General features: G+C 45.7%; 1 pseudogene across 1 annotated transcript; it reads right to left on the reverse strand.

Moving 5' to 3' along the window:
- Window positions 1–4,786: 4,786 nt before the first annotated feature.
- Window positions 4,787–11,548, reverse strand: LOC110742161 (annotated as a pseudogene). The gene has a single exon (XR_002519580.2). The product of XR_002519580.2 is annotated as a dual specificity mitogen-activated protein kinase kinase 4 pseudogene (transcript).
- Window positions 11,549–14,123: the final 2,575 nt, after the last annotated feature.

Consider the following 14,123-nt stretch of genomic DNA (forward strand, 5'->3'; position numbering starts at 1 on the left):
GGGGGGGGGGACAATCTGCAGTGCCCTGCATGACTGAGTGTATCTGGTTGTCTGTAGACCAGGTTTAGAATCTCCATACAAAGTTAGGATTAGTAGGAGTAACTAGGGGAATTAGAGTGAACCATAATAATGATGACAAAGGTGTAGAGGGTAAGTTCAACATTGCCGAAATCACAAAGGGCACCCTGCCAAGTTAGGTCTTCTATGAGAGTAAAAAGTTGGGAAACCTACTGGTTGGGAGATGGGTCGGGAAGGAGGGTATCTATGGGGTTTATGAAGGAAAAGTCAGTTAAGTTAAGATGAAGAATGGTGAGGAAGCAAGAAAATTTGAGGAGGGTGTTGATCCTGGAGTAGAACCTGGCCACCTGGAGAAAGGGAAGGGGAATAGATGTTTTGAGTTAGGTTAAGATGTTTCATCCCAAGAGGGGGGTGGGACAAGAGGGCATGATGAGGAAAGAGTGGGCAAAGCATGCATAGTCCAGGCAGTAATTTAACACTGGGGTCTGGCGAGGGTTAGACGGTTTACCGTCTACCCCAACTACTGAGATAGTGGATGGCTGGCTAGGACCTCCATAGGTTGGCAAAACAGAATAGGTAGCCTCCGTATTGATGAGAAAAGAAATTGGCTTACCCGCTATCTGTAGAGTTACCCTAGGCTCGGCGAGGGTGACCAGGGTCTCCGAGTGTGGGCACCGTCAGTCGTCATCCAGGTGTAGGAGCTGGAAGGAGCCTTCCGGCCTTTGAGGAGAGGCACCACGTTGAGGCGCAATGCCTGCCCTGCTGGCGGGGCAATCAGACTTCCAGTGTCCTTCCTGTTGGCAGGTTGGGCATGGCGTGGTAGGCAGGCGAGGATTTGGACACCTTTTTTCCCAATGCCCAGTTGTGCCACACTTAAAGCATGGACGAGACAGAGTGGCCGGCTTGGCCTGGGGACACTGGTTTGCCCAGTGTCCTGGGTCTCCGCATTTATAGCAGGAGCCCCTGGGAGACTTGCCCTGTGTCTTCCCTGCCGGCAGAGTGGGCAACGCTGGTTGGAGGGCAGCCACTAGAGCTTGCGCCTGAAGCACAGCCCTTCTTTTTTCCTTGTCTAGCTCTGCGGCCTCAGCTGCTGCTTCTCTGGAGTTAAAAACTTTAAAGGCCGATTTTCCTGTATGGGAGTGTGAGGCCCATCTTCAACCTTTTTTTTTTTTTTTTGCTTTTTTGGAATATGTGAGGCTGACTGGGAGATAAAATAGGAGGCTAGGACAGCTGCTCCGGCTGGGGAGGTGGGGTCTAGCCGAGTAAATTGGGCTAGTGCCTCTGTAAGGCAATTTAGGAAGGAAGCCGGGTTCTCATCTGGGTGCTGGATGATTTCCTTTAGTTTATCAAAATTGACCACTTTGTTAGAGGCTGCCTGCATACCGGCCAAGAGACATTGAACCATAATGTCCTTCCTACGGCGGCCAGGCTGCTGTGGTTGGTAATCTCAATCTGGTTCTATGGACGGGGCAGCCATCTCTCCTAACAGGACGGTGGCGTCGATTAAATGCCATTGATTTGCATGTTGCCTGGCGGCTGCGAGAATGCACTCTCTTTCCTCTGGGTTAAGAGTGGAAGTAAGAATGACATGTAAGTCATGCCAGGTAAGGTTATATGTTCTGGCCTAGGTATCGAAACTCTTTGGAATATTAGGTGGGGTTGGCTGAGAAGTCGCCAAGTCGTTCTTCAGTTTTGGAAAGGTCAGCCAAGGAAAAGGGGACGTGGACTCTAACCACGCCTTTGGCTCCAGCAACTTCTTGGGGTGGGGGAGGGGGCAACAAACTAGCAGGGGAGGTTGGAACAGACTGAGCAGTAGGGTAGGTTAAGACAGGCTGACTGGTAGAGGGGGTTGAGGCAGGCTGACTGGTAGAGGGCTGACTAATGGGGGCCGCTACCACGGTCTTGGAGCAAGTGTGGATGGAAATGGGAGAGGTAAGAGGAGTGGCTGAGGGAGGAGTGTCGGGCGGGGCAGTTGGAGCTCCATAGGGAGGGGTGAGAGGAGTGGCTGAAGGAGGAGCGTCGGGAGGGGTGGTAGGAAGTCCATAGGGAGGGGGGTTGGAAAGTCGGGAGGGAGGTCGCCTGCCGTCGGCCCCATCTGAAATGGAGGTGGAGTCCTCCTCAGTTGCTGAGGTGGGGGCCAAGGGCCGGGTTTAGGGGTTTAGGCTAACGAGACCTGGGCCATTTAACAGCGGGCGCACAGGTCTGGGCAAGAGCGCAAGTCCTAAAAGCCTTGGACATAGATAATTTCTGACCACTTTCCGAGCCTCTGGCAGAAATTAGAGAGATCTAATTAAAATGTTACGGTCTAAAGTGCCTTCAGGCGGCCGTTGAGACTGGTTGTCAGTCTCAATGTTGAGACTGGTTGTCAGTCTCAATGTTGAGACTGGCCACGCCACAGTGGAGAGTAAAATCAGTCGCTTTCATTTAAGATCTTGCTGTAATTGTAAAGTTTTGAGATTAGTTAGAAGACACCCTAAAGGGGTGTCTGTAGGTATTTTGGATTGGGGATTTCCCATTGCCTTTCTCTCACCCATAGGCGGAAACCGAACTCTACCTGGCTACAAAGCGTCCTTTGGAGCCACTAGAGACCGGGAGGCTCCTGGAGCCGGAATGGAGATTACCTCCAGGCGGACGTCTCCGTCCTGGACGGGTCTCACATGGACTGGAATGGAGTTCCTTTGGGCAGATGTCTCTACCTTTGGGAACTCTCCTGTGGGTCACCTGGTGACCAAAAAACCTTGGGCCTGCGCAGGACTTCTGGCCAAGGAGTATGAGAGGGAGGCAAGAGATACTCACCCCTAGGAGACTTGGAGGTGTGGAAAGCGATGTCTAGGTCCTGGTCCGTCCGCGGCGTGAAGGAGGAGGCTCCTCGGACCTTAGGGGGCCCTGAGGAGGGGTCTCCTCCCGGGTTTTTGGCATGCCACAGTGGAGAGGAAAATTAGCCGCTTTCGTTTTAAATCTTGAGCTAGATGTAAGGCTTCCAAGTTTTGGAGGAGACACCCTAAAGGGGTGTTCGTAGGGATTTTCAATTGTGAGGTTCCCATTGTTTAACCACCAGAAATGGAAACCGACCTCATGCAGTGGCAAAGCGTCCTTTGCCGCTGCTGGGGACCGGGGGCTCCTGGAGCCACTAACGGAGAATTGAGGAACTTCAAGACGGACGTCTCCGGGTTGAAGGCCTCACTGCGCCACAGGGTGGCTACGTCCTTGGGCGTACGTACGACTCTAGGCCAAGGACACGGAAACGGATGGAGATGGTTAACAAAGGGGAGTACTCACCGAAGAAGAAATTCTCAGAGCGGCACCAGTGGAAAGCTGGAACACTTGTTTGGTGTTCGTGGCTGGTTGGGTTGGGAGCCGGTTCGCTGTGGAGGAGGTTCGTTAGACCCTTAGGGGATGTTGAGGAAGGGTCTCCTCCTGGGTCGGGTTTCTGCACCAACTGTTTTAATTTAAATTAATTTGGCATTAACTGTTTTGATTTAATTTAATGTAACTTAATTTAGGAGAGCTAAGTAATTAAACATGAGGCCAAAGTACATAAGAAAGTGGCAGTCTTTTATTGCAAATATGCATACACTCTCGGACGAGGTTCTCTGGTCCTCAGGTGTGGGGGGCCAGGGAAGTCGCGCCGGCACTCTCGGGTGATGTTCTCCGGTCCACAAATGCGGGGGCCGAAGAAGTCACCGGGAGCTTTATTTTTTAATGTATTGAATACTTACAAATGAAATGTGATGTGTAGAATTTTCTTCAAAATAAATATAAGAAAAAGAAAAGTGAATGGGTGTACAGATAAAAAGTAAATATTGATTATGTTGTTTTTGCTGAGTGATTCTTGAACTTGATAATGAATACACTGTGATTTATCACACAATTCTGTCTATTTTTTTAAATGTGAGGTGGTTTGGATATTTGTCTCCTAAATTTCTCATGTTGAAATGTAATCTCCAATGTTAGAAGTGTGGCCTGATGGGAGGTGTTAGGGTCATGGGGGCAGATTCCTTATGAATGTGTGGGTGCTGTTCTCACAAAAATGAGTGCATTCTTGCTGTGAGTTCATATGAGATAGGACTGTTTAAAAGTGTGTGGCACCTCCTACATCTCTCTCTTGCTCCCACTCTCACTATGTGACATGCTGCTTCTACTTTACCTCCCACCATAAGTAAAGGTTCCCTGAGGCCTCACCCAAAGCCAAAAGGATGCTGGCACCATACTTCCTGTACAGCTCTGTGCAACCATGAGCCAATTAAATATCTTTTCTTTATAAATTACCCAGTCTCAGGAATTCCTTTAGAGCAAAACAAACACATTAACACAAAAAATTGTTATAAGGAGTAGGGTTTTACTATAAAGATGCCTGAAAATGTGGAAGCGACTTTGGAACTGGGTAATGGGCAGAGGTTGGAAGAGTTTGGAGGGTTCAGAAGAAGACAGGAAAATGAAGTAAAGTTTGGAATTTCTTAGAGACTGGTTAAATGGTTGTGACCATAATGCTCTTAGAGATATGAACAGTAAAGTACAGGCTAAAGAGGTATCAGATGGAAATGAGAAAGTTGTTGGAAACTAGAATAAAAGTAACCCTTGTTACATGCTAGCAAAGAAATCAGATGCATTGTGTTCATGCCCCAGGGAACTGTGGAATTTTGAACTTAAGATTGTCAACTTAGGGTACCTGGTGCAAGAAATTTCTTTCTTTTCTTTTCTTTTCTTTTTTCTTTTCTTTTTTCTTTTCTTTTCTTTCTTCCTTCCTTCCTTCCTTCCTTTTTCATCATCACATCCTAGATTTATTACAACTGACCAGCAGGCAAAAGGACAGAATTATTACACAAACACTTCGATTCCATGTATATATCTTAAATAGAGGAGGAATTCAAATAAGAATACAGGATAAAATATTCCAAAGCTCCAAGAAGCAGTTATGTTACTGAGCTCCATTTTTTACAGACAAATAAGGCAATATCCCTGCACATTAGCTTTTTGATAATTTTTATACATTTTTCTCTGGTACAAGAGAAAAATAACCAGAGCTCACAATGTACAGTTCTTACACTATTTTCACAGTTTGTGAACACTATACACCCTTTTGTTTTAATAAAGATACATTGTAATAAACTCCTTGCCCTCAAGTTTATAGTATATAATAATCTATGATTAATACATGAAAATTGCCTTTTTATGTGGTCATCCACATAATAGAACAGTCAGATTCGCTCCTGGACAGTCAGAATTGCTTTTTTCTCCATTTGCATAATGGCAAAGTGACTCTGTGCTGAGACAGATGGGAAGTTGACAGCAGAGAAACAGATTCCTCTTGAGTCCCCGGGAGAAATGGAGGATGACAGCTTCCTGTGGTCAAAGGGAGACATAAAGCAATGTCTCCTTTCAGAACAGTGGGAAGTCTAAAGTTTAGGATGCCGTCGGGGAGAAGATAGGGAAATAAGGCAAGTAGACCAAAGAGATAATCACTTTTGAATTCTGCAATTTACACGGATGTGATTTTAAACAGCACCATTCTCCCTTTATTGTCTGATAGTATTTATGACTGTCACTCTGAGAGGAGACACAGCAATACCTGCCATGATTTGGTTCTGTAATGGCATCACCTGCATCTCAGACCATGGCTGCTTTATATTCCAGTGTGTTTGAACCATTCACAGTGCTGCTTCACCGTCATACAAAGCTTTAAGGTTCAGTGCCAGGGAGGCCCGAGCAAAACCTAATGAGAACCTGGCTAATGGATAAGTTAAGAAGCACACGATACTTAAATGGCCTCTTGTAACAGTGCTGAGGGTTTTGTTTTGCTTTTTGTATTTTTTCCAGTAGAATTCCAATGCCAAGAAATGGTGGTGTACTACAAGAGGTTCTAACAGGTGATGAACGTAAAGGCTGCCATTTCAGATCCTCATCTGGTCCAATGTGTCTCTAGAAAAGATGCCTCTTTATCACCTACCACATTGACTGGGCCCCACTATTCTTAGTCTTTTAAACACTAGCGCATATGAGAGATTTGGGGCTAAAAATCCTTGGTAAGGAACATCCCTGGTAATTATAAAGGTTTTTTGATATAAAAAAGGCAAAATATTGGATTAAGCAAAAGTCACATAGCGACAATAGACCACAGGGGAAGGCAAAGAGATTCGGAAACTGAAGACCTGGACCAGTGATGGCAAGAAGGAAACAATTGAGATTTGATCTTTTGCTGCCTACTAGAAATCTTTATCTAATCAATCAAGGCACACTGCTACTAGCTGCTTCTCCCTGTTAGTGAGTTATGATGGCTAAAGTATCAGCTTTAGGACAAACTTATCTACAAGTTGTTCCAGATAAAATAGTAGAATTAAAAACATCTGTAAACTTTGCCTTCTGTACTGTTTTCTTCTTTCAGTCCTGGTGGTTTGTGGCAGGCGGAACATCAAGTTGGCAGCACACTGAATTCTGAGAATGAAAAATTCTTAGGATCAGCACCTTCTTTGACAAGTGGCAGACTCCTGAGTCTTCCCAATGCAAAGTAGGACTGGTAAAGGAGAAAATAACACATCCTATCCTGTCTCAATATTTCAATGTTCACCTCTTTGAATGCAACATGGTTTTTGGTAAAGATAAATTCATTCTAATTTAACATGATATTTCAAACAGGAAATTTGGCTGAGCACATTGATCCCCAAACATCAACTGTAACTGTAAAGCAACGAAATATCACATAAGTAAAGCTATTGCACTTGGTGAAGAAAGTAAATTCCTCCTTTGTCTCCCAGCTCCAGAAGGCAATGTGTCTCATTGGCTGTGCAAGCTCTTCTCACTCAAGCATGAGTCTCTATGTTCAGATATAGTACATCCATCACTGTGTCTTTCCAGGATTTCGAAGTCTGATAAAACACCATTCCAGTAGCTGCATCTCCAGGTTTGGAGTCTAGAAATGAATTTAAGATGTGATCTAATCACAGTCAACAACTTGACGGTACTGACTTCTACATTTCATGAATATGTTCATCACAAAAGAGCAGGATGAGGTCTCTCTGACCAGCACTAACACTGTGTGATCAGTCAGGTATTACAAGGCTGCACGTTCTAGGTGACAGGAATATACAGACATGATGGAAATGAACACCAATGTTATTGCACATGGTGTCTGGGCGAGCAATAAAAATACTGTGATATGGGATGAAAATTCTTTACCTTTTGCTTCCTCTCAGCCCTTTTTTCTAGAGTCTAATGTAGCAGCGATATCAATCAACATACAAGGGAAAGCTGGGAGTAGCTGACATTTGATCCAGGATTTAACAAACATAGCATGCGACCTCAACAGTACGTTCTTCATACATCAAAATAAAAAGATGTTTCAGAAGCTCTTTATACTTTGACCTTTTGGATTCATCCTTCGTAAGGCACAAGTTGACAAACTTGATAAAACTGGGGAGAATTCCCTTTCCTCAGAATTACTCAGCTGCGGAGGATCTCCTTTCATGACTTGTGTTAGTTGATCAAATACACTATTCCACTTTGGATAAGGAAATCGGCCCGTGGCCAACTCATACAATGTGATCTCCAAACTCCAGACATCACAGCGGACATCATATGCTTGTCGCGATGCACTTGGGTCTACTCTTTCAGGTGCCATGTATGGCCTACAGCTAGCATCTTTTGTCTTGGCAATAGAGTCCACAACCTGTCCACTGATGCTGGTCACAGAGTCTAATATTTTCACTTCTGTCCAGAAGAATATTGGAAGGTTTGATATCCCTGTGAATAATTTTCAAGTTCTCTTTTAAGTGGTTTAGTGCTTTCACAGTTGCTAAAGTAATTTTGCCTAAAATTTCTTCTGTAATAACATCGTCTAATACACTATATACATATTTGTAAAACTTATAAAATGAGGTAGACATGAGTTCCATACAGATCAAACAGTCACCCTCTCTGAAGAGTGCACCATAAAACTGAACAATATAAGGGCAATCACTACTCCGAATTACTTCATCCAAATCCATAAGAAGTTGTTTTTGTTCTTTTTCATCCACTGTTGACCAAATTTTTTAACTGCCATTATTTGTCCACTTGGTTTGTGGACCATTTTGTTGACAGAACCATAGGCTCCTCATCCAATTTCTCCAAGGTTTTTCAAGTCCTCTGCAGTGAAATCCCAATGTTGTTCAGCAGAGACCTTCAGTTTTCCTGATAACTCAAAGCTGTGTGATCTCGGTCTCTCTACGTGTGGGTTTTGAATTCCTGTAGGATTGGGATTCAGAGTAAACTTTGCTGTAGATATGAAAGGTGGATTTGCAAAATTCAACTTCAGTGCTTTGCATTTACCCTGCATGCTGCTGACAGCTGGGTGGCCTGGCTCCAGGGATCCTACGGGGCTGGGGTGCCGCTGCAGCTGTTGCCCCTGGTACAAGAAATTTCTAAGCAGGAAAGCATTCAAGATGTAGCCTGGTTGCTTATAACAACATGTTGTCAGATATAGGAGCAAATGAATGACTTGAAGTTAGTGCTTATATTTAAAAGGAAAGCAGAGCATAAGTTCAGAAAATGTGCATATTAGCCCTGCGGTAAAGAAAGAATCCAAGCAGGCTTTAGAGCAATCACTTGCTAGAGAGATTAGCATTACTAAAAAGGAGCCAAGTGCTAATATCCAAGACAATGAGTTTAAAAAAAAAAGACTAGGAGGCATTTCAGAAGTCTTTGGGACAGCCCAGAGGTCTACCAGGAAATAATGGTTTCGGGGACCAAGTCCTGGGTTCTGCTATCCTACTCAGCCTCAGGAAACTGCTCTTCATATCCTGGCTGCTCTGGCTCCAGCCTTGACTCAAAGGGGTCCAGGACACTGCTTCAGAGGGCACAAGCTGTAAATCAGCAGCTTCCATGTGGTGTTAAGCCTGTGGGCACAAAGAATGCAAGAGTAAAGGAGCCTCAGCAACTTCCACCTAAAATTTCAAAGGTTGTATGAGAAAGAATGGATGCCCAGGCAGAAACTTGCCACAGAAATGGAGCTGCAACAGAGTGTCTCTACTAGGGCAGTGCTGAGGGGAAATGTGGCATTGCAGTTCCCACACAGACTCCCCACCAGGTCACTGCCTACCTAATGGAGCTGTGAGAGGGGGCTGACATCCTCTAGACCCAACAACAACAGAGGTAAGCGCAGCTTGCACCCTCAGCCTAAGAAAGTCATAAGCACTGGGACTCCAACCCATTAGGGCAGCCATGTCAGCTGCATTCAGCAATTCCACAGAAGCAGAGCTACCCATGGCTTTGGAAGTCCACTCCTCACACCAGTGTGCCCTGGATGCAGGACGTCGAGTCAAATGAGATTATTTTGGAGCTTTAAGATTCAATGAATATCCTGTTGGGTTTAAGACTTGTGTGGGGCCTATTAGCCCTTTCTTTTGACTGAATTCTCTCTCTCTTTTGGAATGGGGACGTTTGCCCAATGCCAGTACCACCATTATATCTTGGGAGTAAATAACTTGATTTTGGTTCTACAGGTTCATAGATGGAAGGAACTCGACTTGAGTCTGAGATGAGGCTTTGGAATTTGGACTTGAGAACTTTTGTGTTGGGGCTGAAACAAGTTAAGACTTTGGGGGACAACTGAGAAGGGATTATTGTCAGGCCTCTGAGCCCAAGCTAAGCCATCATATCCCCCATAACCTGCACGTATATATCCAGATGGCCTAAAGTAATTGAAGAATAACAGAAGAAGTGAAAATGGCTTGTTCCTACCTTAACTGATGACATTACCTTGTGAAATTCCTTCTCCTGGCTCATCCTGGCTCAAAACCTCCCCCACTGAGCACCTTGTGACCCCCACACCTGCCCACCAGAGAACAACCCCCTTTGACTGTAATTATCCTTTACCTACCCAAATCTTATAAAATGGCCCCATCCCTACCTATCTCCCTTGGCTGACTCTCTTTTCGGATTCAGCCCGCCTGCACCCAGGTGAAATAAACAGCCTTGTTGCTCACACAGAGCCTGTTTGATGGTCTCTTCACATGGATGCGAGTGAAATTTGGTGCCGTGACTCAGGTCGGGGGACCTCCATTGGGAGATCAATCCCCTGTCCTCCTGCTCTTTGCTCCATGATAAAGATCCACCTACGACCTCAGGTCCTCAGACCAACCAGCTCAAGGAACATCTTACCAATTTTAAATCGGGTAAGCAACCTGTTTTCACTCTCTTCTCCAACCTCTCTCACTATCCCTCAACCGCTTTCTCTTTTCAATCTTGGCACCACACTTCAATCTCTCCCTTCTCTTAATTTCAGTTCCTTTCCTTTTCTGGTAGAGACAAGAGACGAGTTTAATCCATGAACCCAAAACTCCAGTGCCAGTCATGGACTCAAGAAGACAGTCTTCCCTTCGTGTTTAATCATGCGGGGATGTCTGCTTGATTATTCACCCACGTTTCAGAGGTGTCTGACCACGCGGGAATGCCTAGCTTGGTCCTTCACCCTTAGTGGCAAGCACTGCTTTTCTGGGGGGCAAGCACCCCACCACCCCTTCTCTCTGTGTCTCTACCCATTTTCCACTTTCCTGGGGAACAAGAACACCCCACCCCTTCTCTCTGTGTCTCTACCCTCTTTTCTCTCCACTTTCCAGGGCGGCAAACACCCCCACCCCTTCTCTCCATGTCTCTACCCTCTCTTTTCTCTGGACTTGCCTCCTTCATTATAGGCAACATTCCACCCTCCATTCCTCCTTCTCCCTTAGCCTGTGTCCTCAAGAACTTAAAACCTCTTCCACTCACACCTGACCTAAAACCTAAATGTCTTATTTTCTTCTGCAATGCTGCTTAACTACAATACAAACTCAATAATGGCTCTACATGGCCAGAAAATGGCACTTTTGATTTCTCCATCCCACAAGACCTAAATAATTCTTGTCATAAAATGGGCAAACGGTCTGAGTTGCCTGACGTCCAGGCATTCTTTTACACATCAGTCCCTGCCTAGTCTCTGTTCCCAATGTAACTCATCCCAAATCTTCCTTCTTTCCCTCCCGCCTGTCCCCTCAGTCCCAACCCTAAGCATCGCTGAATCTTTCCAATCTTCCTTTTTTATGGACCCATCTGACCTCTCCCCTCCTCCCCAGGCTGCTCCTCGCCAGGCTGAGCTAGGTCCCAATTCTTCCTCAGCCTCAGCCTCAGCTCCCCTACCCTATAATCGTTTTATCACCTCCCCTCCTCACACCTGGTCCAGCTTACAGTTTCATTCCGTGACTAGCCGTCCCCCACTTGCGCAGAAATTTCCTCTTTAAAAGGTGGCTGGAGTTAAAGGCATAGTCAAGGTTAATGCTCCTTTTTCTTTATCTGACCTCTCCCAAATCAGTTAGCATTTAGGCTCTTTTTCATCAAATATGAAAAACCCAGCCCAGTTCATGGCCCATTTGGCAGCAACCCTTAGACTCTTTACAGCCCTAGACCCTGAAGGGTCAGAAGGCCATCTCATTTAAATATGCATTTTATCACCCAGTCAGCTCCTGACATTAGAATAAAGCTCCAAAAATTAAATTCCAGCCCTCAAACCCCACAACAGGACTTAATTAACCTCGCCTTCAAGGTGTACAATAATAGAGGCAGCCAAGTAGCAATGTTTTTCTGAGTTGCAATTCCTTGCCTCCACTGTGAGACAAACCCCAGCCACATCTCCAGCACACAACAACTCCAAATGCCTGAACCGCAGCTGCCAGGGGTTCCTCCAGGACCTCCTCCCCCAGGAGCTTGCTACAAATGCTGGAAATCTGGCCACTGGGCCAAGGAATGCCCACAGCCTGGGATTCCTCCTAAGCCATGTCCCATCTGTGTGGGATCCCACTGAAAATTGGACTGTTCAACTCACCTGGCAGCCACTCCCGGAGCCCGTGGAACTCTGGCCCAAGGCTCTCTGACTGACTCCTTCCCAGATCTTCTCGGTTTAGCAGCTGAAGACTGATGCTTCCCGATCACCTCAGAAGCCACTTAGACCATTGCAGACGCCGAGCTTCGGGTAACTCTCACAGTGGAGGGTAAGTCCGTCCCCTTCTTAATCAATACGGAGCCTACCCACTCCACAATATCTTCTTTTCAAGGGCCTGTTTCCCTTTCCTCCATAACTGTTGTGGATATTGACGGCCAGGTTTCTAAACCTCTTAAAACTCCCCAATTCTGGTGCCAACTTGGACCATATTCTTTTATGCACTCCTTTTTAGTTATCCCCACCTGCCCAGTTTCCTTATTAGGCCAAAACATTTTAACTAAATTATCTGCTTCCCTGACTATTCCTAGGCTACAGCCACACCTCATTGCTGCCCTTTTTCCCAGTTCAGAGCCTCCTTCGCATCCTCCCCTTGTATCTCTCCACCTTAACCCACAAATATGGTACACCTCTACTCCCTCCCTGGCAACCAATCACATGCCCATTACTGTCCCTTTAAAACCTAATCACCCTTACCCCACTCAATGCCAGTAACCCACCCAAAGCATGCTTTAAAAGGATTAAAGCCTGTTATCACTCTCCTGTTACAGCATGGCCTTTTAAAGCCTATAAACTCTCCTTACAATTCCCTCATTTTACCTGTCCTAAAACCAGACAAGTCTTACAAGTTAGTTCAGGATCTGTGTTTTATCAACCAAATTGTTTTGCCTATCCACCCCATAATGCCAAACCCATATACTCTCCTATCCTCAATACCTCCCTCCACAATCTGTTATTCTGTTCTGGATCTCAAACATGCTTTCTTTGCTATTCCTTTGTACCATTCATCCCAGCCTCTCTTTGCTTTCAGTTAGACTGACCCTGACACTCATCAGGCTCAGCAAATTACCTGAGCTGTACTGCCTCAAGGTTTCACAGACAGCTCCCATTACTTCAGTCCAGCCCAAATTTCTTCCTCATCCTTTACCTATCTCAACATAATTCTTCATAAAAACACACATGCTCTCCCTGCTGATCATGTCCAACTAATCTCCCAAACCCCAATCCCTTCTACAAAACAACTCCTTTCCTTCCTAGGCATGGTTAATGCAGTCAGAATTCTTACACAAGAGCTGGGACCATGCCCTGTATAGCCCTTCTGTCCAAACAACTTGACCTTACTGTGTTAGCCTAGCCCTCATGTCTGCATGCAGCAGCTGCCACTGCCTTAATACTTTAGAGGCCCTCAAAATCACAAACTATGTTCAAGTCACTCTGTATAGTTCTCATAACTTCCAAAATCTATTTTCTTCCTCCCACCTTATGCATATACTTTCTGCTCCCTGGCTCCTTCAGCTATACTCACTCTTTATTGAGTCTCCCACAATTACCATTGTTCCTGGCCCAGACTTCAATTTGGCCTCTCACATTATTCCTGATACCACACCTGACCCCCATGACTGTATCTCTCTGATCCACCTGACATTCACTCAATTTCCCCATATTTCCTTCTTTCCCTTTCCTCACCCTGAACACACTTGGTTTATTGATGACAATTCCACCAGGCCTAATTGCCACTCACCAGCAAAGGCAGGCTAGGCTACAGTATCTTCCACACCTATCATTGAGGCTACCACTCTGCCCCCCTCCACTACCTCTCAACAAGTCAAACTCATTGCCTTAACTCAAGCACTCACTCTTGCAAAGGGACTACACGTCAGTATTTATATTGACTCTAAATATGCCTTCCATATCCTGCACCACCATGCTGTTATATGGGCTGAAAGAGGTGTCCTCACTACACAAGGGTCCTCCATCATTAATGCCTCTTTAATAAAAATGCTTCTCAAAGCCCCTTTACTTCCAAAGGAAGCTGGAGTCATTCACTGCAAAGGCCATCAAAAGGCATCAGATCCCATCACTCAGGAGAATGCTTATGCTGATAAGGTAGCTAAAAAAGCAGCTAGAGCCGGGCGCGGTGGCTCAAGCCTGTAATCCCAGCACTTTGGGAGGCCGAGATGGGCGGACAACAAGGTCAGGAGATCGAGACCATCCTGACTAACACGGTGAAACCCCGTCTCTACCAAAAATAACACAAAAAACTAGCTGGGCGAGGTGGCGGGTGCCTGTAGTCCCAGCTACTTGGGAGGCTGAGGCAGGAGAATGGCAGAAACCCGGGAGGTGGAGCTTGCAGTGAGCTGAGATCCGGCCACTGCACTCC

The sequence above is a fragment of the Papio anubis genome, chromosome X, assembly GCF_008728515.1.
Source record: "Papio anubis isolate 15944 chromosome X, Panubis1.0, whole genome shotgun sequence".
Classification (NCBI taxonomy): domain Eukaryota; kingdom Metazoa; phylum Chordata; class Mammalia; order Primates; family Cercopithecidae; genus Papio; species Papio anubis.